The 25,999-nt window shown below is 48.6% G+C and overlaps 1 pseudogene; it reads right to left on the bottom strand.

The window, feature by feature from the left end:
• LOC116906274 overlaps nucleotides 1–23,242 on the bottom strand; it is a 48,532-nt pseudogene extending 25,290 nt beyond the window's left edge.
• Between the last annotated feature and the right edge of the window lie 2,757 nt (nucleotides 23,243–25,999).

The raw sequence follows: 25,999 nt of genomic DNA, 5'->3' as shown, positions 1-25,999 counted from the left end.
AGCAGATACCAGTTATCTCCTCAGTCAACACCCGGTGTCTCCACCACCTGACCTCATTGCCTGACTTCTTTGCCTCCAGCTATCACTGCCTATACCCTCATCTCTCCCTCCTTCATGTTTCACAAAGGTCACTCCCCCTACTTGAAAGCCTTAAAAGCTGTAACGTTCATCCCAATAAACGAGACCTTGACAACAGAACTTTTGCTTGGTCTCCTTCTTCTCTTCACCCCCATTTTGGCCCACAGGTAGAAAGCCTCTTTGGGACCCTGAATAACTGGGTCCCCGCTGGCGGGGACACCACAGAGGCCAGAAGAGGGCGTGGGCTCCTCTGGAGTTGGACCTACAGGCAGTTGTGAGCTGCTGAACGTGGGTGCTGGGAACTGAACTCAGGTCCTACAGAAGAAAACCAAGTGCTGGGGTTGGGGATTTAGCTCAGTGGTAGAGCGCTTGCCTAGCAAGCGCAAAGGCCCTGGGTTCGGTCTCCAGCACCGAAAAAAAGAAGAAGAAGAAGAATTAAAAAAAAAAAAAAAAAAAAAGAAAAAAAAGAAAAGAAAACCAAATGCTCTTAACCACCGAAAAAAAAAGAAAAGAAAACCAAATGCTCTTAACCACCGAAACCTCCCTCTAGCTCCACTCATATATTCACAGAACCTTAGAAGAACAGTTTCAGATGATAGGGATCCCAGAGTACCCAGTGCCCACTGTGGTAGCCTCCAGAAAGGTTGTCTATGCAAAAGTTACCATCCGTTGTAAGCAGGGAGATAAACACAACCTAATTCATTGACACCAACTGACTAGAAGCTAGACGGGAGTCTGCAGCCATCTTTAGAAGTGTTAGATATGTTTAGAGGGTCAGGGAGAAACATAGAGGTGAAGTCACACATGTGCCGATAACATGATATGGTGTGAGATGAAGCCACATTGAACAGGCATTAGCAGAAGTTTACATGGGAAAACAGACGAAGGGACAATGAACAGGGGATGGTGGCCCGGCAGGAAGTGCTGGGAATCCGTTTCGCTCCATACAGCAGAATCTGTGGGTGCTCCTGTTTTGGCGCTCTGGGGTCCGTGAAGGTTCGTAGCTTCCGTAGGAAAGCTTAGATGGCAAAGAGAAGTTTTAGTTTTCTTCAGTTGCAGCTCTTAGCACGGCGGCGTGCAGCGCCTCAGCGCTCCTCCTGGCAGGGTGCAGTACTGAGGGTGGACCCAAAACACCTTCCCTCCAAATATCAAGACGCGTGTTCTGAATCACAGCGCTGCTCCTGATTCCAAGGAGCACCTAGGAGGTGGCGGCCACCGTTCTGCAGCGTCTGCTGTGAGGAAATCTCTTCACCTCCACCGAGGTGACCGAGACAGACATTCAAGATTAGGGGATTCGAAAGTGACTGTGTGGGTGGAGAAAGCGCGAAGCCGGTCCAGCTGAGTGCGAGGCCCAGCCGAGAAAGACCTGAGGAGATTCTGCGTTTATGCCCCAGGCTGGTCTCTGGCACAGGAACAGACCATAGTATCTAAAAAAAACAAACAACTGAAAAAAAAATCCTCCGTTAAAAAAAAAAAAAAAAACACCAAAGGATGAAGCAGAAAGCAATAGATAAATAAATAAAAAGCAATAAGGTCCACTGTGCCAGAGAAGAGGGCAACTCCGGCTTCTAGAATGACCAGAGTGTTAGGCTCAAATAAATGTGAAAATATGACTTTTCAGATGCTCTGGATCCATAGATGCTCTCTGGAAAGGATCTGGTGTCAAATCTACCAACGAAAAGACTTTAACACAGCTGAAAATTATTCTCCGGCTACTAAAGGGAGACGTGGAAAAGCCAAGGAAAGGGTGAGTGAACGGAGTCGCAAAGAATAAATAAGAACTAAAAAGAAGGGGTTGGGGAGGGGTTGGGGATTTAGCTCAGTGGTAGAGCGCTTGCCTAGGAAGCGCAAGGCCCTGGGTTCGGTCCCCAGCTCCGAAAAAAAGAAAAGAAAAGAAAGAAAAAAAAAAAAAAGAACTAAAAAGAAACTAAGCAGAAAGTTTTGACCTGAAAAAAAAATTCCATCTTTAAATAAAAATCCATAATTTACGGAGTGTAACTTTATGATATTTATAATGGACAGATATTTATTATGGAACTAAAAGGAGTAGAGGGTTGGGGGCTGGAGAGATGGCTCAGGGGCTAAGAGCATTGCTGCTCTTGCAGAGGACTGAGCACCCAAATGGCTAACAGCCCTCCATAACTTCAGTTACTCTGTGTGTGTGTGTGTGTGTGTGTGTGTGTGTGTGTGTGTGTTTCTCTTCTGGCCCCTGCAGACAGTGAGGCCAGGTGGTGCACATACACACAGGCAGGCACACATATATTAATACACATAAAATACACACATTTTGGGGAGAGTGCTTTTCTATGTAGCCTTGGCTACCCTGGAACTCACTCTGTAGACCAGGCTGACCTTGAATTTACAGAGATCATCTTGCCTCTGCCTCCCAAGTGCTGGGATTTAAGGTGTGAGCCACCACTGCCAGAATGGGTCAATCTTAACAATAGGATTGAAGGTGTTGTAAGTTCTTAAAGTTAACCTGGAATAAATTCAAGTCAGATGACATAACTTTAGGGTGCTAATCATAGTCCCCGTGGTAACCAATAAGGAGCCTGCCAAAAAGTACACACAAAATGAAATGAGAGTTTAAATGTTTCGTTATGAACAATGAAACACAACAGAAGTCAGTGGTACGGTAATGGACAGAGGGAACATGCAAGGCACACACAGAAAACGAATAGCGAAGCAACGGAAGGGAACCTCTTTTCTCTCCTTGGTTACTTTAACTATAAATGAGCTAAACTCCCTGGTAAAAAGACAGAGACTGGCCTTAATAAGGAAAACCCCAAACAATCATGGTTCACATGGGATGCAAGGGTGATAGTTCTTTCCTTTCAGCATTTGAAAAACTTGACTTCCTTGTAGACTCTCCTGCAGGCCCCTCCGAATGGTGTTGATTTCTTCACATTGCTTATTGCTGGGGTCTGCATAGCTCCTTGACTTTGTAGACTTGCATTTTGCCAAAGTTGAGAAAATACATGTCATTTCTTCAAACACCTTTTCAGCACCGAATGTCCCCGGTTTCTTCTGGAACTTAGGTCTTCTGATATCATCTAACAGCAAGCTTCTAAAATTCCACCGGTTTTCTCCTGTTTTCATCTGTTCGAATTCATTGGTTCCCATGTCTTTTAACCCTCAAGTTGGCCGACTCTAACGTTGTCTCGAGTCATCCAATGGCCGATCCCGTTTTCAGTAAGTTTTAAGTAAGCATCATTCCTGCTAGCCCTAATTTGTCCCATTTGTCTCTTTTGATGTTCCTAATAAAGATTCTCTGTGTTTCCATTGATTTCAAACGTGTCTGTAACTGTTCTCTGGGCGGAACTGCTTCAAATCCTTTTTATAGAACTCCGACGTTTGAAACATTTCGGCGTTAGCCTTTTTATTTCGATACCCAAGGTGTAAGAGCCTAGATGCAAAATCCTCAATGAAATACGAGCAAACTGAATTAAATGACACATCAAAGATATGATAATACTGTGCCCAAGTGGGGTTTGCTTCTGATAGTCAAGATGTGCTTTCATGTATGCAAGATAATAAGTGTGGAGCAATCATTAATTGAATACAAGATTAAAACGACATGAATTATCTAAGTACATGAAGAAAAAGCATTTGGAAAATGCTTAATATTTTTCCTTGACCAAAAAAAAAATGCTTTGTTGGCACAAATACTACAGCTCTGACATCAAAGGGATAAGAGGAAACTTGCTCTGGGGTCGAATATGAGTGTTCGATGGTGGTTTTAATGAGAATAGCTTTATAGGTTCATACATTTGAATGCTTGGTCCCCAGTTGGTGGAACTGTTTGGGAAGGATTCGGAGGTGTGGCCTTGTTGGAGGATGTTTATCAAGGAGTTGGAAGTTTCGAAAGCGCATCCCATTCCAAGTTAGCTCTTTCTGCCTCTACCTTTTGTATCAAGATGTAGGTCTTCAGCTATTGCTCCAGTGCCGTACCTGCCCGTCACTGTGTTTCTCGCTGCGATGATCAAGGACTCTAACCCTTTGGAACTATGAACCCACCAATGAATTCTTTTTTAAGTGGCCTTGGTCACGGTGTCTCTTTGCAAAATAGAAGAGTAATTAAGGAATTAGGAGCAGAAATTTAGTTGATCCCATATTCCATGTTCCAGTGTGGTAGTGGATCGATGGAGGTTTCATAGCAACAGAACAAAGGAAGTCATAGACCAAGGCGCCCTTCAGATGCGTTGATGAGAACACTAAGTAGTTGTGTTACGGTGTCTTCCTTGGGCCTCAGATGCCATCTGATGGCTTAGTCTTCTGGGTAGTGCAAGTCAGAATTTGCTAAGTTGATGAATTCCAAGGGTTTTGAATTCTTCATCACAGAATGGTAAGCCAGACACAGATTTGCTCAAGAATGGCTAACAAGAGGGGTAAGGATAGCCCAAGGTAAATCATAATTAAGTTCTAGGCCTGCAATATTCCAAGCTCTTCACAGTCATTGATGTCCTTAATCAGCTAGTCAGCACTGTAGAAGGTTCAGTTGAAGGTGCAGTCTCTAATCTCCTCCTCCTCCTCCTCCTCCTCCTCCTCTTCCTTCTCCTCTTCCTCCTCCTCCTCTCCCTCCTCCTCCTCTTCCCCCTCTTCTTCCTCCTCTTCCTCCTCCTCTTCTTCCCCCTCTTCTTCCCCTCTTCTTCCTCTTCCTCTTCCTCCTCCTCCTCTCCCTCTTCTTCTTCCTCCTCCTCTTCCCCCTCTTCTTCCTCTTCCTCCTCCTCCTCTTCCTCCTTTGCTTTGCTTTCCCCCTTTTATTCTTTTGAGACAGGGGTTTCTCAGCGTAGCCCTGGCTGACCTGGAACTCACTGTAATGGCTGGGCTTGGACTCAGCTGCCTCTGCTTGCCGAGTGCTGGGCTTAAAGGTGTATGTGCCACCACGCAGGACTCTGAAGGTAGAATTTCTTGCTGGGAAATTTCCTTCATACTCTCTACCACAATAGGTCATTTACTGAAGGACCAATAGATGATCAGGATGTACATCCGGGTCCCACGAGGGTGTGGGAAAGGAATAAGGACCAGGCCTGAGAGCTGCAGAAGAGAGGACGTAGTAATCATGTAAGAGTCAGGGAAGAGAAGCCCCAAGGGCTTCCCCCAATTGACTAAGACGTATTAAATGTAAGGCTGCGTGTGTGTCTTTCATTCAGGAACTCAGAACGTTGGCGTGGGTAGTGAGGAACGTGCATGTTTGCTGCTGCCGCCTTGGCGATTAAGAGTAGCATTTAATCGCCTACTGCAACAGGTTTTGGTGTCCCATTGACAGCTGAGCATCCACAGTAGAAGGGCTTCCGCTATAGAGGCAGGAGCGTGAGGCCTGCCTCTATATTAGTGCCAAAGTCAGGCAGCAGGCGGGTGAACGCTGTAGTCAGTCCGGATCCCAGGTCATGTGATGAGATCACCTACATTCAGGGTAGGTCTTCTCTCCCCAGCTAACCTGCCTAGGGACTCCACACAGACATGCCCAGGAGTCCCCTCTCCCGGGTGATGCCATCACATCAGGTTTACCGGCTCTGGAAACTAGTCCACTGCCTCTAGTCGTCCAAGTCGCTGGTGTCCAGCTGCAGCCCACACTCCCGGGCTCTTTAATTTTAGTAGAATTTGTAGTAAAGCCGGTTCCTTCCTTCTGGGCTTGGTAATTTGTTTCTTTTTGTCAGCCCGTCAGTTATGCCGGTCCTTTGGAGAGTGAGACTTTGTATTCATTGGTTTTTGTTTTTCTTTCTGCAGTCCTGGGGCTTGAACCCCGAACCTTGCACATGCCAGGCAAGGGCTCCGCCCCTGAGCTGACACCCTTGGGCCTTATGGATGTTCTCTCTATTTGGTTTATCACTGCTTCAGTCTTCCTTCGGATAGTTTGGGGTTTGTTCTTTTTCTAGTTCCTTAAATTGTAAAGTTAGAGGTTTGGAATGTCCCTTGTTTTCTGATGTGTGTATCACTAGGTATAAATGTCCTTAACCCAGGCATGGTGACACACATCCGTAATCCCGGTTGGAAGGTCAGGGCAGGAAGACCAGGGGTTCAAGACCTGCCTAAGCTACATGAAAACCTGTGGCGAAACAAACCAAACTTGTCTCTTAGGCTTCTTTGCTGTCCTGAAGTCTTGACAGGCTATGGGATTTTTTCTTTTCATTTCTTTTGGAGTATTTTACAATTCCTGTCATGATTATCAACAAACTTTTGCATAAAATTCAGGATCATTTTTTTTCCTATCCATGCAAAAATAATACATGGAAAATATCCTTGGGTTAATTATTTTTCTATGTAGTTATGTTATCAAACTGTCCTATAGTTTTGACTTTTAATGTCTCTATTCAATTTTAAGGGTTCTTCCAAAAATCTTGCTGATTTCACTAAAAATTTATTTTTTTTTAGTTTTAGTTTTTTGAGATAGGGTTTCTCTGTGTAGCCCTGGCTGTCCTGGAACTCGCTCTGTTGACCAGGCTGGCTTCCAACTCAGAGATCTGCTTGCCTCTGCCCCTGGACTGCTGGGATGAAAGCACGCACCACCACCGCCACCGCCTGGCTTGATTTTCTTATGTGTTGTTAATATGCAGCACGGCAACAGGGTTCAGGAGGGTTCAGGAACCGAAGCTGTGTCTCATCTCTCTCCTTTTCTTTATTGTGGCTGAATCAGGGCAATGAAAAATATTCAAGTGTGGCCCAGGTACAGGGCACATGCCACACGGAAGGCAGAGGCAGGCAGATTTCTGAGTTTCAGGCCAGCCTGGTCTACAGAGTGAGTTCCGGGACAGCCAGGGCTACACAGAGAAACCTTGTCTTGAAATGCTCTTTCCCCATGGAAATGCGAGTTCCAGGAAAATTCAAGGATTCGGTGGCCTTCATAATTATTTTGGTTGTTTTCTGTCATATTTGCTATCTGGAGCTATTAATCTATTTTCCTGTGTGTGTGTGTGTGTGTGTGTGTGTGTGTGTGTGTGTGTGTTTGTGTGTGTGTGTGTGTGTGTTTTAAACTGGCGTCAGTTTCGATAACGCACTTTCCCAAGAAATAGGCTATTTCATCTCGATTTCCACACTTGTTTGTAGAGAGTTGTGTGTCTCCTAGGATGCTGGAAACTTCTGACCAGCAGTCACCTACACTGTGCGCGTGCTTGCTCCACCCACTGTCTCGCTCTAACGGAGGGCTTCCCTTACTCTCCTCCGAGCCTCAGACTCTCCTGGTGTTAGTCAGTTTTGGGGATTTTCATTTTTCCACCTGGTTAATTTTTTTTTTTCCGAGTGTGATGGTTCAAATGCAAAACATTCAGAAGTGAGGCCTGGCTCCAGCGGGCTGTCTTCTGCGCCCATCTCCCATTGGCTGAGCCATCTTCTGCGCCCATCTCCCATTGGCTGAGCCGTCTTTTGCGCTCATCTCCCATTGGTTGAGCCGTCTTCGGCGCCCATCGCCCACTGGCTGAGCTGTCTTCTGCGCTCATCTCCTACTGGCTCCCACCACCAGGGAGGCTCGACTGCCTGGCGGCGTGAACTCCCGGGATGGAGTCAGAGCGTGTCTTCCTCCTTTAGGGTGTCCTGTCAGGTGTTTTGCCACAGTGACAAGAAAGTGACTAATAACAAGATGCAGTTCACATAACGTACAATTAACCTTTTCACAGCGAAAGGCGGTGGTATTTAGCGCATTCACAATGTTGTGAAACCATCATTCTCTCTAGTTTAAAATTTTTATCACTCCATAAAAATACCTCGTACGCATTAAAAAATTATTCCTCATCCCTCATTATCCCGCCCTCAGGATCTTCCGAGCTGTTTTATGCCTGTAAGGGCCCTGTTCTGTATTAGCATAGAGAAGACTCGTGGACTCTGTGACCTTTCGTCTCCGCTTGGTTTCTCTGAGAAAAATGGTTTGCAAGATACCCCAGCTGTACCCTACTGTCAGTACCTTGTCCTTCCTTCTGCTGAGCCATGCCACCGTGTGGATAGGTCACGTTTTGTTCACTTAGTCTCTGATGATGGACAGCAGTTCGCTTCTGCCTCTGGCGGTTGGGAGTCATTCATGTGACCCTTTTGGGTGAGAATACATTCACTCCTTTAGTGTAGCTACCTGGGTGTGGGATAGCTGGGATTTTGTCATTTACCATACATAACCTTTGAGAAACTGCCCACCTGTCATTATAAAACGACTGCGTTATTTAATATTTGTATTCTTTATTAGTTTCTGCTACTAACATCTATTAATATTCATTAGTCCCTCATTGTGGCTTTTTCTTTGTGTTTGCTTAGATTCTTATTGGTTTGAAGGGTTGAGCATTGAACCCAGGGTCTTGCACGTGCCAGGGAGGTGCTATACAACTGAGCCACATCCCCACTTTTGTATCTTGGTGTCACCTCTGCCTGTGTATCAGTGTGCCCTGTGCTTCAGTACCTCCAGGGGCCAGAAGAGGGCGTACACATGGTACAGGAGTACAGGATTGTGCGAGCCTCCGTGTGGGTGCTGGGAATAGAACCCTGGTCCTCTGGAAGAACAGCCAGTGTTCTTAACTGCTGAGCCATCTACCCAGCCCGTAATACTTGTTCATTCTTGTCAACTTTATTGCTGTAAGAGACAGATGGGGGTCAGCAGAGCCCTCGTCTGTGTGTCTGTGATGGTATTTCCTAGGACAAATGGATCTTAAGGGCCCTGACACAATCAATGAAGTAGTAATGCTGTGGCCATACTGGGATACGGTGGAGATTAGGTGTTGGGGCTTGACCCAGAGAGAAGACCCTGGGGGTGCGTCTCAGGGGGTGGTGTTTGTCTTGGAGTCTTCCTACCTCTAGCCTTTTCTTTGTGTCCCACCACCATGGTGTTCTTGCCACTTGTATGGGGCCCCAGGGCCTGGACAGTAAGACACTGGGAGCAAGATACATTGTTTTTTGTCCTTGAGCTGTGCTTGCCAGGGATTTGGTGACAGTGCTGTCAAGTTAACGAGCTTACCCTACGTGTTCATTAATTTGTTGTCTCTGTCACGAGTATTTGAGCACGATTAATTTCTCTGACAGTTAGCCGTTCCTGTCCCAAAGATGCTTACACACAGTTATTATTTTTAAGACGATTCTGCCATCTTATATTTCAATTTGTATTTTGCTCTCCCCTTGAGAGAATTTAAAACTCGGGACAGAGTAAGTTTATCTTATTGGGCTTTTAATGCCACGTCTGAATGCATTACAGCCAGCAAGCGGCTATTTCTAGAATTCCTAGTTTTCAGGAAGTCATGGGTGAGGGTTGTTACTCTGGTAGGCCAGGCCCTGGGGTCAATCCTCAGCACCTCAAACATTGAGCTAAGACTTAAGGTGTGCTTCATGCAAGCCTGAGAATAACGCATACGTTTTTATTATGACACTCTTTTGCGGGGAGGGGGACGGACTGGGGATTAAACTTAGAGCCTTTGGTGTGCTAAGCATGTCCTCTCTGTTGAGCTGCTTCCCCAGGCATGGTATAAAATTTCCATCCAACCGGAAGATCTCCTTAATTGATCAGAACCTTCATCCCCTGGCCTACCTCTCTCGTTCACTTGACCGAGCACAGTGGGTAAATGTATTTTGGCGGGCGTTTGTGTCCCGTAGTGGTTGCTTTATGAGATAGTTCCCGTGTTGCTGTTCAGGCCTGTTAAATGGAGATTAGGTCAATGGAGATTGACCTAATAATATCGCACCTTTCCCACTCCGGCTGCTTTTGGCCCAAGTTCCTGTCTGATAGTGGAATCAAATCCATTCGCCTGACTTCTCCATCCTTCTAAACGGTGCTGCTTAGAGAGGTGGCTCGCTCTCCGAGCCAATTTGTAGATCTTTCCCTTCCAACGTGCACGTTAAGCCTATTCACAAGCGTTGCTCCGGCGGAGCGTTCTCTCCTCCCTGCTAGGCTGTCACACAGACCGGCTCGCTGGACTTATATACCGCAGGGTGATTTTTTTTTTTTCTTCCTCTGTCCCTTTCTCCATCTGCTCTGTTTTCTTTCTTTTTAAAAAGCTTTCTTTATATCTGTTTTGTCACTTAAAACAAACAAGCAAACAAAGCCAGCTTCACCGCAGTCTGTCTCCGACCCTCGCGCTTTGCACGATACAGTTCAGTGGTTTGTGATTGCTGCACTATTGATTTTTAAAGCCTGGTAAAACGTACGTGATATATAAAATTTATCATCTCAGCCCACTTTCGAGTTCCATTTGGTGACACGAGGGGCACTCACAAGACTGTGTAGCCATCTGCTATTGCACTGCCAAGGAGCACAAATTGTTCTCCTCAGCACCCCCCCCCCCCCAATCCTGTCCCCCATGCCTGGCCTTCATTCTGCTTCCCTAACTCTGTGAGGCTGCAAGCCCCGGTCTTTTTCATGCAGGCAGTTTCCTGCAGGCATCTGTCCTTCTGTATCCCCCTTACTTCCCCCCCAGCACCATGTTTTCAAGATCCACCCGCACCAGTGGCATGTTTTCCTTTTGTTTTTTTTTCCATTTCATTTGCAATTTCACAAAGTTTGTGTTTTCATCTAATGCCTAATTAGCTTGAGTAACACAGAACTAGCATTTGCACAGGTGAGGGATGCTCAGATATGGGCAATCTGAGATGGCGCCAACTGATGATGCTTGGTTAGTCAGATCTAAGTGGCGTTCTTTGTTTCCCACCTGTTATTTACGTGACAATCAGCGGCTACATTGTTTCCAGTCTCTTTCTCACGGCTCCTCCTACTTGGAGGTGCATTGTTCCTGTTCTGTCTGAGCATTTAGCGTCTTTACTTCTTCCATCCCGTTAGTCATGGATCTGTAATTAAGAATATTCAGTGCTCGCCACCAGCCTTCCTTCTAGTACATTCTCGGGGAAGGGCTTGTGAATATATTTCTTGGATTCCTGCACATTTGAAAGTGCTTTCCACAGCCCGTATCGTTGAAGGACAGCCTGGCCTGACGGTCCTTGCAATTTCCAATTAAGTTCATTCAGGTGTCAAAGGTGTCAAGCTAAGTACACGGGTTTTTTGAAGCCGACCGCAAAGTACTAAGTGAGGATCATTTTCGCATTTCCGCCCCCATTTCATCGCTTGGCTCTTGAACTCAACAAATCTCCTTTGGATGGCCACTTTGGCAGGGTGCCTCGGGCACGCGGGGTGTCATTTCCCCACATCACGTTGAAGCAGACTGCACTGTCACAGTGTGGATTTTATGAGATGCACCCATGCGATCCTGTTATTTATGGGGATGTCAGATTGGCACGCGTAGATTCTGCACTAGCAGCTGTGAATAATAATGCGTCTCTCGTGCATCTCAGGGCTTTCTAGAACAGCCTTAATGGAGGAGAGCTGTTATACCTCCCATTATTAAGTCTGCACAGGACACCGTGGGGCCTCTGTCACGAGCTCACGCATCACCAAGTATTAAGTTACCAGTCTGATTGCTTCATTCCTGAGATTTGTTTTGCAATTGCTTTAAAGAGCAAGAAGCCTCCTCCTGGCCCTTTCTTTTAGGGGTTCTGATCTCTGCTATTAACGGAACCCAATTAGAAATGCATTAATGCGCAGATGTATCGATCTACAAATGAAAACTTCTGGTGGTGGTGGGGGGTTGGGGGGGCGTTAATAAACCTTTGGAGCGGCCTCCTTTTTGTCATCTGACGTGTAGTCGATTCGTTTACTAATAATATTATCGGGAAATGTCACCTTTTCCATTTCCCTTGCTTCGTTAGTCTTAGACACACAGCGCTGACAGTTTCCAATCAGGCTGTTAGAATGAGCGATTCTGCAATTATGCGAGTCATTTCTGCTTCCGCTCGTAATTGCTGGACCTTGTAGGCGGCTCCTTGGGCTCCATCGGGTACCGGGCCGATCGATCTCGGCAAAGAACTTTGCCTCTTAATTCGTGCTTGGGGTGCTTAGGAAAGGTCACAGAGTATACGTGGCTCGGTTCTGTGCTGGCACCGAGTGGCTGGCGCCCTTGCCTGCTTGGATGACTCTGAATAAAGCTTGCAGGCCGCCTCGGGAATGATTGTCGGGCCACACGCATCCCAACGTTCGACGTGTCTCATTATGTTGCCTAATTAACGATTTAGACTTTTGGGGGGAATTACTGCTTGTCTTGCGACTCTGATAACTTTCCAGCTTTAATTAAAATGTTGTCAGTTATAGAGGGAATAAAAATATCTGTAAAATTACATCCATTTCAGACAAGAAATACTTAAGGAGACCTGAGGTTTTTCATAGCCTCTGGAAAACAACAATTTTTAAGAGTTTACAAAGTCTGGATTATTAAGTGTCTAAAAGTGTAAATAATTTTAAAAATCTCAGGCAAGATAGGATTATGAAGCTGTTGATTGGCATTTTGTTCAGGAATTAAATATTTGAAAATTTCCCAAGATGTGACCATTACTTCTACATGTGGATAATACACAATGCGTTCTGGGTGGGGAGGGGAGGAGGCTTCCTGAGGTTGTCTCAAAATACCTTTAATGGGTTGAATTGTTTGAAGTATATTAGATTTTTCTTTTGTAGTAAGATAAGTATTTTTTTAAGTTACTAAAACAAATTGTTTTTGATTTCTAAGATTCATTATAAAATTTTGTAAAGAATCAGACTTTGAGTTTTGTAATCATAAATGCAGAAATCTACATAAAGCCTAGAGTGTTGCTTCATAGCAGAGTGCTTATCCAGCACCCATGAAGCCCGGGAATCCAGTGCTGCATGGAGGATGTGATGTGGTACGCTGGGAGCACTAGGAGTCAGAGGCGAGAGAATCACGAGTTCAGAGTCTTTCTTGACTACAGAGTGAGTCAGGGCAAGCCTGGGCTACACAGGATCACCATGTACCCCCAACACACACACACACACACACACACACACACACACACACACACACTTAGCAGTCAAGAAGTAACAGTTAGGACATTTAACAATATCAATTATATTTTTATTTGGAAGCCAATCCAGAGTCGCTCTCTGAAGAAGGAATGGAAAGTCATGGAAGCTATAACCTGGCCAGAAAGAGAAGGAACTGTGTTTACTCCCTGCAAAACAAAGAACTAAGCTGGGCCCAGACCTCATCTGACTGAGCAGTAGGGAGCCATTGCCTACAACTGTCAGAGGTGCCCAGTGGACAAGCTCCTCCTACTGTCTCAGAGAACGAAATAATAATGACCTTACTGAGGACAGCTTCCTGTGAAAGTGAGGATGTCTCCGAGAGAGCGGCTGGGTCTGTAGCCTGGAGGTCGCCATCTTGGTTTCAGAATGCAGGCAGAACCAATGCTGAAGAAGAGGGGTAGTGACTGTTTCCGGTTCCGGTGACAAAATACCAGACTATGTTACAAAGGACAGAGCATGGTTCTGGAGGCTACAAGCCCAAGAGCATGGTACCAGGATCCGGTGGGAACCATGGTTGAATCAAAACACAATGGAGGCCATTATGCAGCAGGCAGAGACAGCACGCTGGCTCAGTGGCCCTCGCTAGCCTGGGGCTGCTATGTAGACCAGGCTGGATATCGAACTGAGATATCCGAATTCTGTGATTAAAGGTGTATGCCACCATGCCTGTCTGTTTTCTTTCGCTTAGGAGCTGTCAATGCCATCTTGTAGGCTCTACGTAGGTGAGGCCATGTAAACCTAACCATCTCCCAAGGGTTCCATGTTTGGACACCATAAACACAGTACTTTGGGGATGGGATGAAGTTCCCAACACGTGAGCTGTTAAAAATATTTGTTTTATTGAGTCCTGTGTGTGTGTGTGTGTGTGTGTGTGTGTGTGTGTGTGTGTGTGAACATGACGGTAAGTTATTCAGTGTATGCTAATGATCAAGTCAGGGCTCTTGGCATTTCTTCAATGTGTAATTCTTTTATGTACCGGGAACCACTCACCTGCTTTCCTGCTCACTTCCAGGTCTATTCTTGATCGTTTCTTTGCCAATAGTTACCCTGCTGTGCAGAGGTGGATACACGGTGATTCCTGTACTCTGTGGTATTGAACTTCGTTTGCACCCCAGCCCTCTCCCTTTCTCCGTCTTTGCTCCATTCTTCTACACTACCAACAAATGAGTGGGAGCCTGGGGTAGTCCTCTGGCTTATTCTGCTCAACACAGCGACCTCTATTTCTTTCCATACAGCCATAAAAGACAGGATTTCATCCCCTTCCCCCTTTTAAAGATTTATTTATTTATTGTATATAAGTACACTGTCGCTGTCTTCAGACTCACCAGAAGAGGGCATCAGATCCTGTTACAGATGGTTGTGAGCCACCATGTGGTTGCTGGGATTTGAACTCAGGACCTCTGGAAGAGCAGTCAGTGCTCTTAACCACTGAGCCATCTCTCCAGCCCCAATTCCATCCCTTTTATGGCTGAGGAGATCCATCATGTTTTCCTTGTGTGTGTACAGGTTACTTGGGGTGGGTACCTCTACCACAAACATGGGAGTGCGGTGTGTGGGTCTCTTATCTTTCTAATAGTCATTTAATTCTTTTTGAAATTAGAATATAATTACATTATTTCTACTCTTCCTCTTGCTCTCTCCAATCCCTCCCATGTCCCCTTCTTTGCTCCTTTAATTCATGGTCTCTTTTCTCTTCCCATCTCCCTCCCCTCCAGCGCCCATTCAATCTGTTTAGTACTTGTGTGTGTGTGATTTCGGGGATGACCACTTGGTATTGGATAACCAACTGGGCCTCTTCCCTGGGGAAACTAATTCCCCCTCTGTCAGAACCCTTAGCTCCCTGTGTGGGGTTGTGACCCTGTGAGATTTCCCCCTGCTATGTTAGCACGTCTCTTGGTGCTATACTCGTCCATAATTGTTGAGGTATCATGGGTAAACGTTCTTGTTATTTCTGTATCGTTGATGTACGAACCAGGGCGGTATCCTGCTGGCTTGTTCTCTGCATTTTGACCAACTGTGGTTTTCTGGAATGGCCTCAGTTGCACAGAGGGGCATAGGTATCTTTTTGGTGTCATGAATTTGTCTCCTTTGGGTCGGTGGCTTATATGGCAATTCTATGAATGATGTTTGAATATTCATAATGGCTGTTTTCTGTTTCCGTCCACAGACAGGCACATGTACTTTTGGGACCAAGCTGTGGTAGGGGACACATTGATACCACTGCAGACAGGAATGGGGGCAAGAAGCCAACCTTTGGGGTCAACAGCGAGCTGTTGAGTCAGCCCAGCTCTGCTGCTGGGCTTCCTACTGTATAGAATAACACCCACAGGTACCATGTGAGCTTGGATTAGCTCAGCTCCTGTTCTCTCTAGTGAGCCTCCCTGGGGGTGATCCTCCCTGATCAGCTACTGCTAAGATGGGTGGACAAGGGGCTTAAGAAGGGATTGGGATCAAAGAGGTATGTGGAGGGAGGGCTGGGGGTGATGGGCTGGCATTCAGCAGCAGGCAGGGCAGGAAGTCTGTTTTTCCAGCCAGAGCTGGAGGAAACCAGTCTTGCAAAGCTGTGGATGACTCAGAAGGGAGGACAGTGCCGTGTGGGGGCGGAGGCAGAGTGACTGATCACTTCCCTCCCGCAGACAGGCTTCATCTTCGGAACATTCGATCAGAGGTGAGTGATCGTGGGCGTTAAATGTTCACCTTTAAAGGTCAACACGGCAGACAGCCAGCCTCGTGGCCCAGACGTGTGCCTTGGGTAACCGCAGTGGAATTCATTAACTTGTCACCACGGTCCTGGAGCTGTCAGATGGCCTTCCTCTGGAGGTGCTTCATCCCCAACCCCTCCCACGCTGGCCAGCCTGAAGCACCAAGTCACATGGCCCACAGAGCAGGCAGCTGAGGGAGGACATGGTCAGGCCCCCACCTGATGCTATCATCCCCAATCTGAAACTTAGGGCAAGGGGGCAAGAGAAGGCATGTACTGCGCACTTCTGTATGCTATACCCTGCCTGGAAGTACTTAGTGCTTAGTCCTGGTACTTAGTGCTTAGTCCTAGTCAAAGGAAGGGAGTCTTGGAAGATTGGGGAATCACTCAGATGCCAAGCTCTTAATGGTCCACTAAACAGTATTAACCCACCTGGGGGCATCATGCTGGGTCCTGGGATGGTCTCTGACTCCCACAGAGATTCCAGATCATCGTGTGAAGTGTGGCAGCATGAAGCAGGCTACGTCATAACACAGAGTCAGGGGCTCAGAGAGAAGAGCTGAGACCCACTCTCCTCTGATTTCTCTTCTCAGCTCTGTTTCCTGAACAACCCCACTTTCCCAAATATTTATTGAATGTCTACTAGGCCCAAGTACTGTTACCTCTCAGATCAGGGCAATCTCTGCCTTCTAGGGTATACAGTCTGAAGAGAGACAAGCGGGACATCATTTAGGGACAGGGAGATGCCTGGCTGGGGGACTGGGGAACATGATGGGACAGTCAGGAAGGGGCAGAGATCTGATTGCAGAAGCGAGAGAAGCATCCTGCAGTTCTGTTGAGGCCTGTCAGAATTCCAGAGATGACCAAGGGCCTGTGTAGGTCACATGTGTGTGTGTGTGTGTGTGTGTCCATTTCCTGAAGGTCCAGGGTTGCTGGGGTCTGAGCAGGGTGAGGGTGGGGTGTTTTCCTAGCATGGCCAGCTCCTTCCACCTGGTTCTATACATACCATGGCCTTATGGGAAGACTCAGCACACAGCGTAGGCAGAATTTCAACCCAGTGGACTCTGATCACCGCCCCGCTTGAAGCCGTTCAGTGCCGTGCCTCCCATGCTCTTAAGAAAATGATCAAAACCTTCAACAAGGCTCTGCTCAAAGTGCTCGCACAGCATCGTCCCTACTGTAATGAATTAATCACTGCTCCCGACCGCAGCGGATTAATCGGGTGTGAGTGTTGGCTTAATCTCCTCTCCATTGGAGTCTAGCTGGCACTGTGGTATCCCCAGAGCAGTGCGGTGACATGTTTATACGTAGAAAATTAAGCAAATAACAAAAACAGCTGGCGCTGGGGTGTTATTATCTTTGAGTCCACAAGCTGAACGTTTTGCATACATTAACTTCAACCCTTAAAACACGGAGGCAGCCGCTGCTGGCATTGTACAGGTGAGAAATCAGAAGCAGAGAGGTCAGGTGACTTGTCCCGAGGGGTTACAGGAGGAACCGGATCCGAGCAGCCAGCCCCAGCGAGGTGTTCAGAGACACAGATGCTTTATCATTCATTACGTGAGGAAAACAAACAAAAGACCGCAGAGAACTTTCTATGTTGTTCGCTTATTTTTTTTTTTTCTTTCCGGAGCTGAGGACCGAACCCAGGGCCTTCCGCTTGCTAGGCAAGCGCTCTACCACTGAGCTAAATCCCCAACCCCCGCAGAGAACTTTCTAAAGGTGAGAGAAGCCACCCAGAAGCAAAGGCCATTAGCATTTTATGTATTCTTTCCTTCGCTTGTCCCTGCACACATTAGGTACAGGCACACATTAGGTACAGGCTTAGACGGAGCCCTAGAGGCGTTTCTGGAACCCGATGGCGTTCAGTCCACAGTGCTGTGTTGTCTGCTTCTTTTAATCGACAGCTCTCTGAGACACTTCCTCGCAGTGCCTGATTAATTTACCTGTGTTCTACGCTTGTGAGTGTTTTGCACACATGCGTGTCTGTGTACCATTTTTGAGCTGGAGGAGACCAGAAGACTGGAACTAAACATGGTTGTGAGCTGCCAGGTGGGTGCTGGGAATTGAACCCGGGTCCTCTGGAAGAGCATCCAGTGTGTTTAACCACTGAGCCATCTCTCCGTATCCATATTCATATTTATATTCTAGGGCACGGCGGAAGCAGAGATTGCTCAGTTTAACCCCTTTCGCCACCGTGAGGCCCTTTCTGCTCTGCCCATGTACAATATCAAAATATCAGATTTGGAACTGTCTTTATGACTAACATTGATTCCCAGAAGTAGTTCCTAGGTCAAAGGTCATGTGGGTTTTAAGACAGCCAGTGGGTGTAATGGCCCCCCCAAAAGGGGAGAGGGAAATGTATTCTCAAGTGGTGGGCTTTAACAGATCTACACCTGACACCCCTCATCTACCTTGGGAATTCTGTTATTTGGGACATGAGTTGAAAAATTAAATTAAATAAATTAAAGAAACTCAACCTCATCAGGGCCACAGGCTGCTGTGTTTCATATTCCCCAGGTCTGGGTTCTCTGAGGCTTATGCCTGCTGAGAGAAGAGGAGGGCTGCCCTGGGGCTTAGAGATGCTACCTGATCTGCTCCAAGGTAGGATGTGCGCTTTCCAAGCCAGACACTGGCCATTTCTTCAGCCTGGAAAATTCTGCAGCCACTGATGGGGTTATTTTAATTAATTAATTAACACCCCAAACGCTGTCCTCCTCCCAACCATCCCCTCCCTTTCTTCTCTGAGAGGGTGGGGCTCCCTGGGTGGGATCCTCCCCTGGTGCATCAAGTCTACAGGTTTAGGTGCATCCTCCACTGATGGGATTCTTAGAAAATCCCAAGTCCTCTTAAGAAGAAGACGAGGAGGAGAATGAAGTTCGTAAGGCTCTCCAGTTACCAGGAACAACTGAACGCTGTGTTATGAAAGTAGCCCCAGTACCGCCCCTGCTGGCAGGAGTGGAACGGATCAGCATCCCCCACAACCCTCCTTCCCCCCGCCCTTGTTGGCAGGGGTGGACTGAGCCAGTACATCCCCCTGCTGTGGAACGGGCCAGCTCTGCCCCTGTTGGCAGGGGTGGAACGGACCAGCACGCCCCCTGCTGGCAGAGGTTGAATGGACAGGGCTCAGTGTGAGCCACGAGTCATAGGGACTGGATGAAAGAAGAGATTGTTAAATTAAGCTTCTGTCTACAGAGCTATGCTGAGGTAAAGAGCTTGCTTAAGACCCTGGACCACAAAACTAGAGGGCGGTGGTTCTGCCCTTTAAAAGCTGTGTGCATTGTCCGTCCCACCTCAGCCTCAGGCAAGGCAACTACCCTCTTGCCCCCCTTATCGCCCCTCTAGATCTGCAGAGGAACACAGGGGTTGCCTCAGGAGCTGGCTGGTGACATCTGTCAGGAGGAACAAAGCCTTGAGTGCCCGGGTGCAAGCTTGCCTAGGTAGAAGGCTTACCCGGCCACACCCATTGCTCAGCTAATCCCAGCAGGAGGCCTGCCAAGAGAGCTTTGCATCTGCAAATCCGTGCCACAGACGACAGGGATGTCAGAGAGGTGAAACGACACGCTCAGGATCACCGAAGTAGGATGGGGGCAGAAAGGAAATCTGCCTCAACCCATCTCTTCATGCACCACCACACCCTGAGATCAGACAGACTGCAGAAGGCCAGCGGCTTTGCCTAGGCCGTGCCCCTCTGCACGGAGGGGCTCTCTGGGGCCCAGGCTTTGAGGAGATTTCATCCTCAGCCAGAAGCAGACCTGCGGGCCTCGCCCTCTGATTACCTGGGACTGGAGACTAGGGCCATCCTATGGGAGATGTTTTCTGGTGGGACTTAGCTGGGAAGGGGCCCGCGGGTGCAGTTGCCATTTAGTGACCACCTACTGTGTGCCATGCACGTCTCAAACACAGTCTTTTTCACATCCCAATATTTGTCAAAGGGCTCTGCATCTCTGACTTGTGGCTTCGAGTGTGGAGAACAGCGGGATAATATACCTGATGTGTCATTGGCAGCCAGATCCTGCTAAGGTCAAATCACTGTGGGTTGTAATTGTCACTTAAGACCCCCAGTGCTTCTCCATCTTAGGTTCCTATGACAGCTGGCAACGAATAAGTGTGTAGAGGTGGGAAGTAGTGGGGTAAAAGTGGCCTGGCACATGGTTCCAGCTGTCCCCTGTCCTACCCAGCAGAAAGAGCACGCAGAATGACAAAGCTGAAAAATGGAAAAAAGAAAAAAAAAAGAGGTGCTGCAGGTTGTGCTGTAGTTGCTTTGGGCGGACTGAAGGTGGCGCTCACGGTACTGCAGGCTCCACACGAAGATGTGAGGCTAGCCCAGCTTCTCCAACACACTGGAGGTGGGGGATGTGCGGGGCTCTACATCTGCACAAAGCCTCTTTCCAGCCCCTGTCTGACCACCTGAACAAAGGAGTCAGGATGAGGGCACTTCCTAACCTACTTGTTTCCTAATACAAAGTTACATTCTGTCTGAAGGCAGGGCAAGCCACAGCAAGGTGCCGGGCCACACTAAGGATGGTTTAGACCAGGGCAGCCACAGGACCTTGTTTCGGGTCTAGAAACACAAATGGTGCTAGCGTGTGCAGTCTAAGGATGACACGCACCACGGTACCATGTTGTCTTTATAGATGTCCAGTTCTGCAGTGACCCACCCTGCACACAGCAGCCCCCCCCTCAGCACCCCAGCAGCACCTGGCTTCCAGAAACCTCCAGGCGCCCCGCAGACAAAACGTCTCTCACCAATGTGTGAGCGTCCTCGTGGGGGAGCTGCAGGTCTTTCTTTCCCAGAGCCTGAAGACTGGCCGGGGGGCTTATGCCCCTAATTCTTTCCTCCCTTTCAGAATTTGGGATTTTTGCTTTCATTGTTAACCTGGGGGTTGAAACGGGATTGAAACGGGTACCCTAACAACACACACACACACACACACACACACACACACACACACACACACACACACACGCACTCATACATTTTTTTCTTTGAAAAGTAACGATGCATATTATTGTTTTTTTAAAGACCCTGAAAGGGCGGGCCACACAGTGGGTGCTCAAGTGTCGCCTCCCTTCCGGTGCTGGGGCTTGTTTCGTGTTCATTAAATGCGCCTTGCAGACAGGCTTAAAAATCTTGTTTCCTCTCCCCATCGACGGAAATGTCTCTCTCATAAGTAACATTTTAAACATCTCGATAACATGCTCACAGGTGTGTGAACTGTAGTTTATTTGAATCTTCCATTACTGTACTTTTAGTCTGTTTTCAATTTTTCTCCTAATAAATGATACGGCTGATGTCTTTATGCGGGGAAGTGCTTCCATATTTCAGCTTATAACCTAAGGAGAGACAAAGTAGTCAGGAGAAAGATTAACTTGGTCAAAGGTTTTAAAATCTGATTTCATATTTCTTAAGAGGAAGGCACCTTATGAAACAACTTTATAATCTGTTGAAAAACCTGGTTATGTTCTTTTTTAATATTGTTTTTTCAAAATGACTCGTTCTGAGCAATATCCTGTACCTTTCAGCAGACAGCCACGATATGAAAAGAGATTTGTTCCCTCGCGCTCTTAGGGGGCGATCTGGCTCAGGAAACAGACTCATCGGTCCCCAGGAGTATCTGATGGTTGCTATGGCGACAAGTCATTTAACGCAACACCCTACGAAAGCACTGATCAATAAGGGAGGGGGCGCGATTGAAACAAATTAGCTGGTGTCTGAGTGGCCCTGCGCTAGGACAGCAATAATAGCTCTGTCAGTCCCTCCTGGGGCAGGACCCAGACAGGAGGCAGACGCACAAGCCTCATTCTGGCGCCCGTTGCATGGCGACGCTGCTGACCCAAACTGACCTGGAACTGGGTCCTGGGCTCAGCCCCTCCCACCTTCTGCACACTCCTACTGGGGTACCTTGTAGCACCTCACTGCTAAGGTGGGACATCCGGGTCCAGAGGAAAGCTGGAACAAATTCACAACTCAACCTCCAGTGGTTCCCAGCTTGGGCCAAAAGAAAGGCAGGGACTTCCTTCACTTTTCCTTCACCGGACCGTCCTCTCCCAGGGGTGGGCGTCAGAGGGGCAGGGGAGACCCAAGGGAAACAAAGCGTGGCTCAATCTGTCGGATGATGTAGGGTCCTTAAGCCAGGCTTGCTGGTGCCTGATTTGAGGGGGAAACTGATAATCTGAAGGAGGGTGGCTTTCTGGATAGCAGGCACCCATTTAGACTGACCAAGGCAGGAAGGATATTGTGGGGAGCTAAGGGGGCAGCCCAGGGCAGAGACCACACACAGTTAAGGAGTCAAACAGAGGCCTGGGACCCCCGGCTGTGTTTCTGCTTTCGGACCCCATAGCAGTGCTGCCAGGGCTTACCTAGAGAGGGAGGAATGTCAGAAACCAGGGTTGCCCATGGGCTGGACTTCTCTGTCCCACCAGCTTGGACTCACAGCAGAGTGCTATCCCCCTCAGTTTGGGGTGGGCCGTGAGCCCCTTCCCAAGAAATCTGTCTCCCAGTGAGTGTCTGGTATTTTTCCAAGAAGCCCTACTGCTTGGGACTAGGGTTCGAGTGTCTCAATTCCGGAGATCTACCTTAAAGAATAAGGAGGTCCCAGAGGGCCGCCATAGCACTGTCTGTGTAAGTGACCCACTGAAGCCCCCAAGCCCCCAACGCTCTGGAAACATCGACAAGGACTCATATGATTTGAGCATAGTGCTCCTCTAAGGGATGGGTACTGGCCAGTGTGTGTGTGTGTGTGTGTGTGTGTGTGTGTGTGTGTGTGTGTGTGTGTGTGTGTGTGTGTATTATACAGGGGAGTGGGCACACGAGGAGTCGGCAGGAGTGTTGTCCACTGCTCCTGAGGAATGGAGTGATCAGGAGCCAAGTTTGAGTTGGCAGGTACTAGTTCTAATTTCTTGCCTGCTGCAGTCTTTCTCTGCCTCAGCTTGCACATCTTGGAAATGGGCGTGGGCGTGTGCCTACCTTATTGGACAGCTATGTGCACTAGATAACTTGGTATTTGGTGTTTAGCCCGTTGGAAAGAACTCCCTTGGCTCTTCACACGGGTGCCTCTTTTTTGGGTTCCGGAAAACCAGCCTGGGACCCCAACTCCTGAGAGGTAAACAAGCAACACAAGATCAACTCAGACTTTGGGGTGGGCACAGCTGGACTGCAATTTCCAGTCCACCAGCTGCTGGCTGTGCAACCTCGGCTAGGCACTGAGAATCTCTGTGCTTTTTTCCCTACAAGTGGGATGAATATTAGTCACGACAGTGTACCAGGAACTGTGGTTCAGGCTGCAGAGGGCAGGGGAGGTGATTTTCTTCCAAGGGAGCACGCATTTCCAAGCCAGATAGCCCTCCCCCACTAGGACTGCGCAGCAAAAATTCATGCGGGACAAGAGCGCAGGCGCCTGACAGCCAGTGGCGTAGTTGCTTCTAGAAGGATCCAGAGGAATCGGTCCGGCGCAGGGCGGATGGGGCGCTCGGGACTGCTGCGCTTCTGCTGATGGCCGGCAGGGGGCAGGCTGAGCCCACGAGCCGCCTTGTCCTCGCCTCACCCCGGCCCTGCGGCTGTGTCCCGGGCCATGCGGCGTGCTTCTGCGCAGCCAGCGAGCTGCCCCCTCTCCCGGGAGCCTCTCCATCATCCGCGGGGCTAATAATTTACATTTAATTTGTTAGCGGTTTAATGTTTAATTTAAAAAACCGAATGATTCATTGCCATATTAATAAATAATAACATTTATTATTCTTCTAATGAGTGTCCGAAATACAAAAGCAATTACACGTCTTATGTATTCTCTCATAAACTGAGACAGCAGAGCGTTCATTACGGAATTCTGTTGGGGTCTTGATTCCGCCTTCATGCCTGGCTTTGCCCTGGGGCTGTAAGGGGAGTTGAATGCCTTTAAAGCAGCTGTTGGCTTGGCTTTGCTCTGGCTTTTCAGGGCCTGGGGGCTCCAGGAGAAGCCTCCAAAGGGCACCCCTTCACACCATACACGGTTTGTTTCTTCCACGGACTCTCACTTGTCCCGGGGCAGGGGTGTGATTATGCTTCCTTCCCGGGAAGGGAAACTGAGTCTGGAGGGGGCAGCACTGAGAGACAAAGCCACGAGCTTGGGTATGCTCAGCCGGTTGACTCCAAGCATTTTTTTTTTTTCTGGGCTCTGAAGCAGGCTGCTACAAGTCCGGAACAGGAGGGAAGTGGGGAGAGGGACCGGGAGAGTGCGGGAGAGTGCGTATGTGTGGCGGAGGGGGTGGGGTGTGTAGGGTCAGGACAAATCCCCAGCCAGCCAACGCCCTAGCTTGCCTCGCTCCTCTGCTCCCTTCAGATGATCTTGGAAGGGTAGAAAGAAATGGGGTAGTCAGCAAAGCCAGTTCACCAGTAAGATTCCATCATCAGTTTCCCAGGGGCGGTAGGCGAGGCCAGGGATTTGGAGGGGCAGGGAGAGGTCTGGGTTCTGGCTTTAGGTACCAACTTTCGGGAGGGGGCTAGTTGGGGAGTCCCTAGGGATTGGCAGGAAGGTTAGGGTGCTTCCATCTGGGCCATTTAAAAACGAATGCCCAAACAGCTTCCTGTGAAGGACATCCGTGTGCAGTGGTTCCCACCCTGACCTTTCACTGATTCTACTGCCAGCTTCATGCCATCTAGACGTTCTAAAAGCCTGGCTTCCCACGGCTGCGCAGCACTCCACAGAGGAGGACCCCAGGGTGTTGGCACCGACTCTGGGCTGTGGCCTGGCTAACCTGGCCTTAGGCTAGGCTCTGCAGGAATCCTTGATTATGGCCTTAGGGTTGGTTCCTAGAAGTGAACAACTGGGTCAGAGGGCAGGAGCGCCTGGGAGGCTCTGGCTCCCTGCTCCAGTCCTCCTGCCAGCCAGGCTGTACCCACACACACTCGCAGAGCATGCCTGGTGGGGCTGCCTCCTGCTGTGCCCTTGGCAGCCTCAGCAGGGCTGGCATGCTCTTCTGACAGGCAGGACTTACCCTTACCCAGGTGGTGTTGTTCTCACCTTTGCCAGTGGTCACCCCCGGGTCCTGAAACACAGGCTTTTTTTCATTGTATGATGCAGGGACATTGAGATTCATGGGGGTGGCAGGCATTCAGCTTAGATTGTAGAGCCAGTCTCTCTCTCCTGCAGGCTGGAGGTTGAACTCAGAGCCCGTGCATGCCATGCAGATTCTCTAGACTGAGCCACAGTCAGCAGGTGGAGCCTCATGGAGCTCAGGGACTGTGCTGGTTCCGATGCAAAAATATCCTCTACAGTCTTTTGTGTTAGAGCATTTGGTCCCAAGGGGGTGGAGCTGTTTGGGGAGGTTATGTTACTGTTAGGACAAGAGGCCTCCCTGGAGGAAGTACATCAGTGCATCAGGAGGCCTTCCTGGAGGAAGCACATCACTGTATCAGGAGGCCTTCCTGGAGGAAGCACATCACTGTATCAGGAGGCCTTCCTGGAGGAAGCACATCACTATATCAGGAGGCCTTCCTGGAGGAAGCACATTACTGCATTAGGAGGTCTTTCTAGAGGCAGTACATCATTGCATCAGGAGGCCTTCCTGGAGGAAGCACATCACTGTATCAGGAGGCCTTCCTGGAGGAAGCACATCACTGTATCAGGAGGTCTTCCTGGAGGAAGCACATCACTGCATCAGGAGGCCTTCCTGGAAGAAGCACATCACTGCATCAGGAGGCCTTCCTGGAGGAAGCACATCACTGTATCAGGAGGCCTTCCTGGAGGAAGCACATCACTGTATCAGGAGGCCTTCCTGGAGGAAGCACATCACTGCATCAGGAGGCTTCCTGGAGGAAGCACATCACTGTATCAGGAGGCCTTCCTGGAGGAAGCACATCATAGCATAAGGAGCTCTTCCTGGAGGAAGCACATCACTGTATCAGGAGGCCTTCCTGGAGGAAGCACATCACTGCAAGAGGAGGCCTTCCTGGAGGAAGCACATCATTACATTAGGAGGCCTTCCTGGAGGAAGCACATCATAGCATAAGCAGCTCTTCCTGGAGGAAGCACATCACTGCATCAGGAGGCCTTCCTGGAGGGTGCACATCACTGTATCAGGAGGCCTTCCTGGAGGGAGCACATCACTGCATTAGGAGGTCTTCCTGGAGGAAGCACATCACTGCATCAGGAGGCCTTCCTGGAGGGTGCACATCACTGTATCAGGCCTTACTGGAGGAAGCACATCACTGCATCAGGAGGTTTTCCTGGAGGAAGCACATCACTGTATCAGGGGGCCTTCCTAGAGGAAGCACATTACTGCATTAGGAGGTCTTTCTAGAGGCAGTACATCATTGCATCAGGAGGCCCTCCTGGAGGAAGCACATCACTGCATCAGGAGGTTTTCCTGGAGGAAGCACATCACTGCATTAGGAGGTCTTCCTGGAGGAA

This window comes from Rattus rattus, chromosome 7 (genome assembly GCF_011064425.1).
Source record: "Rattus rattus isolate New Zealand chromosome 7, Rrattus_CSIRO_v1, whole genome shotgun sequence".
Classification (NCBI taxonomy): Eukaryota; Metazoa; Chordata; class Mammalia; order Rodentia; family Muridae; genus Rattus; species Rattus rattus.
This window is presented reverse-complemented; position numbering and strand designations above follow the sequence as displayed.